We start from the raw sequence: 6,082 nt of genomic DNA on the forward strand, positions 1-6,082 counted from the left end.
GGCTCCTACATTGAAATAGATATGGGTCATTGGTTGGCCCAAATTAAGGTCGACATGGGCAGTACAGAGGCTGTTGGGTGATTCTGCTGGGGCACAGCCTCCTCCTGCTGTAGTAATATGCCACCGCGGGTACACGGTTCCATGCTGCTGTCCTGGTTATCAGCTGACTGACTAATAGGTCCAATAACAATGCCAATTTCCTTTTCAGGGTCCATGGGTCCCACAGGGGACATCAGGGTTGTAGGTGGATCCAGGGGGTCCGAGGCACCAATCAGCGAAGCTTTTAGTGATTTCCCAGGATGTCCGGGCCCTCTCCCCTACAGCCCCGCCTCCAGGCTCATCTAGCCAGTTTTTGTTTGGTGCCTGCAGGAAGCAGACGCACCTTTTGTATCAGTCAGTGTGTCCAAGTTCAGAATGGAAACGTTGAGGTCAATAATCCTGGCGCTGGAGGCTGGGGATTACATGGTGTCCCTGGACATTCGGGATGCGTACCTCAGGGTTGCCGACTTTTTAATGCTCCTCTCTGGGAGAAGCCCGGAGAGGAGACTTTTCTTACCCGATCGGGGGGCGGGGCTTGACGATGACGTCATTAAGCCCCGCCCCCACGACGGGAAATAGTAGAAATGACTGATATCCATGGAGGGGGCGGGGCTAAAATGACGCGATTGTGCCATTTTAGCTCCGCCCCCTCCTCTGAGACCCGCGGATTGCGGCATTTACATGCCGCGATTCAGGGGGGTCCCCCAGATTCCGGGAGGGTTGCCCACCCTTCCGGGGGACCGGGAGAGGGACCCGATTTTCGGGAGACTCCCGGGAATTCCGGGAGGGTCGGCAACCCTGGCGTACCTACATGTCCCCATCCTCCCAGCGCACCAAAAGTACCTGAGGTTCGCCATCCTAAACAGGGACTTTCAATTCAGGGCTCTGCCTTTTGGACTGGCTACTGCCCCAAGGATCTTCACGAAGGTCATGGCGGTAATGGCGTCCCTCCTACACCAGCAGGGCATTCGGGTGTTCCCTTACTTAGACGACCTCTTGCTGGTGGCGAAGTCGCCAGACATCCTCCTGTTGCACCTGCAGACGACAATTACAACTTTACAGGACCACGGGTGGCTCCTAAACTGGGAAAAGTCCACCCTGCTTCCATCGCAACGAATGCTGCACCTGGGAGCTCTTCTGGACACCAAGGCCCTCCGGCTCTTTCTGCCAGCGGACAAAAGTGCTGCCTTACACCAGCACATTCGCAAATTCCTCTCCAGCCCAAGGGTCACAGTTCATTGGGCGATGAAAATCCTAGGTCGGATGGTGTCCACTTTCGACATGGTCGAGTGGGCCCAGTTCCACTCTCGCCCTCTTCAGAGCCTCATATTGAAGAGGTGGGACGGTCTGACCCAGCATATCAGGACTACCTCCTTCCAACTTACACAGGAAGTCCGGGAATCCCTCCAGTGGTGGCTACAATCGCAGCACCTGTTGACAGGCCGACCATTCTGGTTCGCCGAATGGCTGGTCCTCACAACCGACGCCAGCTTGCGAGGCTGGGGAGCGGTAGTAGGATCCCAGTCCTTGCAAGGCGTATGGACAGTGCAGGAGTCCAGGCTGTCCATCAACGTCTTGGAATTGAGGGCAGCGTACAACGCGCTACTCGGAGCAAGGGACCTGATCCAGGGCAAACCAGTACAGATCCGGTCCGACAACGCCACGACGGTGGCGTACATAAACCGCCAAGGGGGCACCCGCAGCGTGGCGGCCCTACAGGAAGTTTCCAGAATTCTTTTGTGGGCGGAACAAAATCTTCCGGCACTCTCAGCTGTCTTCATCCCGGGTGTCCTGAACTGGGAAGCGGACATTCATCCGGGGGAGTGGTCTCTCCACCCAGAGGTCTTTGCCACTCTGACAGTCAGTTGGGGCGTGCCGGACATGGATCTCATGGCGTCCAGGCACAACCGCAAAGTGGAAAGGTTCGGTTCCAGGACAAGGGATCCTCTAGCCGACTTCACAGACGTTCTTACAGTTCCATGGAGATTTCATCTCCCGTACGTATTCCCTCCAGTCAACATGATCCCAAGGATCATCAGGAAATTCAAGGTGGAACGCGGGAATCTGATATTGATAGCCCCATTTTGGCCACGCAGGCCTTGGTTTGTGGACTTGCTACAAATGTCGCACCTGCCACACATTCCGTTGCCATCTCGGAAGGATCTGTTGTCCCAGGGCCCCTGCCTACACCCGGATCCTCAGCGTCTGTCTTTGACGGCGTGGCGCTTGAAACTACCTTACTGAAACAGAAAGGTTTTTCCTCAAGAGTGGCTAGGACTATGATTCAGGCACGTAAACCATCGTCGTCCAGAATCTACTACCGGATTTGGCACATGTTCTTTTCTTGGTGTACTTCCAGAAAGTACAATCCCAAAGTCTTTAAAATAGCCAGGATCTTGGCTTTCCTGCAGAAAGGCCTAGATATGGGACTGAGGCTGGCATCGTTAAAAGTCCAGGTTTCAGCCCTGTCGGTCTGGTTCCAAAGAAAAATTGCGCTTCTACCAGATGTCCGCACTTTCTTTCAAGGAGTACTACATGTGCAGCCGCCATATACTCCTCCTACCATGCCTTGGGGCCTTACGTTGGTATTACAGGCATTGACCAAGCCACCTTTTGAACCCTTACACTCAGTGGATCTTAAGTGGCTTACTGTAAAAACGTTTTTTCTCCTGGCCATTTTATCGGCTAGGAGGGTTTCTGATCTTTCGGCCCTGTCCTGGAAACCTCCCTTCCTTATCTTCCATGCAGATAGGGCGGTCCTGAGAACCAAACCGTCACACCTCCCTAAGGTCGTTTCCAGGTTCCATCTGAATCAGGAAATAGTGGTACCGGCCTTTACATCTGAAAATTTATCCCAGCAGGAACGCCTTCTGGACGTGGTCAGGGCTCTGACTATATATGTGGAACGTACCATAACAGTCAGGAAATCTGGCTCTCTTTTTGTACTGTACGGGTTTCACAAGAAGGGCTGGCCTGCCACAAAGCAGACCATTGCCCGCTGGATTCATATGGAGGGAAGTGGTGTCTCGGGGCTACTCCATATCTTTCAAAAGGACACCACCCAAAAAGTTCTTTTGCACAGGCCTTCCGCACGACCCTGTAAAAGCAGACCACCTGCAAAAGATTTTGCAGTCCCTACTATGGTCTCAGGTTATTGTCCCCGTACCTGCCCACCAGAAGGGACAGGGCTTTTACTCAACACTCTTTCTGGTCCCAAAACAAAACGGGACATTCAGACCCATTCTGAACTTTAAAGGCGCTAAACAAGTCCATCCATCAAGTGTATCAACAGGCAAAGTTACCTATCCCTGTGTCCATCAAAGCACATTCTACCAGGGCGGTTGGTCTGTCTTGGGCGGCAAGCAGAGGAGCTTCTGCCGAACAACTGTGCAAGGCTGCAACGTGGTCATCTGTCCATACTTTCACCAGATTTTATGCTTTTGACACGTTCGCCTCCCAGGATGCTTCCTTTGGTCGTTAGGTTCTTCTGGCCCCTCAGGCAAATTCCCTCCCTTGAATATACGGCTTGTGACATCCCCGATGTCCCCTGTGGGACCCATGGACCCTGAAAAGGAAAAGGAGAGTTATGGTAGACCTACCTTTGTTAACTCCCTTTCCTTGAAGTCCATGGGAACCACAGGGCGCCCTCCCTTTAATTTGCTACTGAGGTATCCCTAGAAGTGGTATTATCCTTTTGTGACCTGCAATGACCATTTTTTGCTCATGTTAGCTCTTATGTATGTATGAGTCTATGGGCATGTGTGCCTGTCCTTCTCTCTTCTCCGCTTCCTGCTTATGGCTTGTCACTAAAAACTGGCTAGATGAGCCTGGAGGCGGGGCTGTAGGGGAGAGGGCCCGGGCATCCTGGGAAATCACTAAAAGCTTTGCTGATTGGTGCCTCGGACCCCCTGGATCCACCTACAACCCCGATGTCCCCTGTGGTTCCCATGGACTTCAAGGAAAGGGAGTTAACAAAGGTAGGTCTACCATAACTCTCCTTTTCTCTTTCACATAAGGGATAGTACAATGTACTCTCTGGCAAGTTGTTTGTCTAAAACTGATTTCTATTTGCAAAGCTAGGAGAAATAATTCGATGGTCAGCGACCATCAAATGATTTCTCCTGCAGCAGAGATATGCGAGGGGGACATGTTAACGAGGGGAATCGGCTGCAGTGGGTATTCGGTGGGGTGGCGGGCGGCTTCTCTGGTGCTCGGTAAGGTGCAAGCTTCGCAGCTTACAGAGCGAACAAGAATCCCCACCAAAGTGCCTGTGAGCCTAAATGGCGGATGCTAAGTATGTGCCGTTGCTGATTCTTATGTATTCAAATCTGCAAAAATATGCAGTCACCATCTCTACACCAAGTTCTCCACATCTCACCCTAAAATATCTGCTTATATATAGAAGCACTTATTAAACTACATATTCCATTACATTTTTACACTCTTCAACAATGAATTATCCACTACCTATGTATCAAACTGTCATCCATACTCAACTGTGGTTGTCATTTGTCCATAGTATATGGACAAGGATACCCTTGTGTCAAATTTCATTACACCGTGTAATGTTCCTGGTCCTTCAGCTCACTTCCATCGTTCTGTTACATATCCACTAGGGAGGCCAATCCCGGGTAATTTTTTCAATCCCGGCAATCGGGATTGAAAAACTGTCAATCCCGGGATTGGCCTCCTAATATGCATTGATTACCTCTCTGGTCACAGGAGGAGCCAGCAGCCCGTGCCCTGTACACGGCGGTGGGTAGACTTGGTGGGCCTGGAGAAGGCAGTTTACTCCGGAGTCTGGGCAAACACAGCGGTGTGGGAGCCCCAGTGTGTTGTTGCACAGCGCAACCTCTAATATCATGCTGCATGGGAGATGTGGATCAAATGTGCATGCGCATTTCGATCCTGGTATTGGAGCCTTCAATTTCGGGATTCAAATTCCGGCCAAAGTTGACCTGGTACCCCTAATATCCTCTAAAGACATATTGTTATACTAAAAGTGCATACACGCTAAGATTGTTTGATCAATATCATTAATTTTGGCCTTGCTAACTGATATTGGTGAAAATATCATTCATTGTGTATTCTACACACTGAACGATCAGTCGTTCATCAAGGTTCTTCGTCTATATAGCCCACCTCAGCTTGCACACACACACACACACACACACACACACACACACACACACACCTGCCAGCTGGCTTGTAGTCCGCTTTCCTGGCTCAGTGCTTTCTTTCTCTGCCTGCATACATACATACATACATGCATACTTACATACATGCATGGTGGTTATGCAGACATTGCAAACCCTTCAAGTCTATGTTCACAATGTCCATGGAATCTAGTGGTGTGGAATGTTGACAGTGCAATAATAGTCCATGATGATGTCATTGTTTGGCTAGCCATGCATATGTCCTTGCATAAGTTGACTTCACTCAGTCCAATTGGGGGAGACACAGAGCAAGATATGCATCATATCACTGCTCAGAAAGTTAAGCTACACTTCCTTCAGCTGGACTGAAAACACTCCAAAGTGCTCAAATGCACAAAATAAAGTAAGTTATTTGTTGGTTAGTGAATATGCCATCAAATTTAGGCAGGCTTTGCATATGTAGATAGGCCTCACATCCTGATTTCAAATGCGGACTGCCCACACCACCGAAACCGCCTTGATTACAGGGATGGAAATAAATGGAGGCAAAAACATGACACAAAATGCAACAGTCTATTTTTGGACAAAAGATCAGGAAAAGTACAGCAGTCCTGGAAGTACTGCAATACCAGGTCAATGATTGGAGTAAACAAAACAAGCTCTCCTGCCTGTAAAAATCCATTCAATATATTGCGCCCAGGTAGGGGGTGTTACACACTAGGCTCACACAACCATCATTGAACTGTTAGGGTGTGGTATTCTTTAAAAAATAATAAAAATAGAATTAGTTATTGTGATATGTATGTGTAGATAAAATATTTGAGCCAAATGGAGAAAAAAATTCCCTATAGTTTGAGAGTTGGTGGCTATAAATGTTGTGTGGGTGG

Source organism: Crinia signifera, chromosome 2 (genome assembly GCF_055691185.1).
Source record: "Crinia signifera chromosome 2, ASM5569118v1, whole genome shotgun sequence".
Taxonomy (NCBI): domain Eukaryota; kingdom Metazoa; phylum Chordata; class Amphibia; order Anura; family Myobatrachidae; genus Crinia; species Crinia signifera.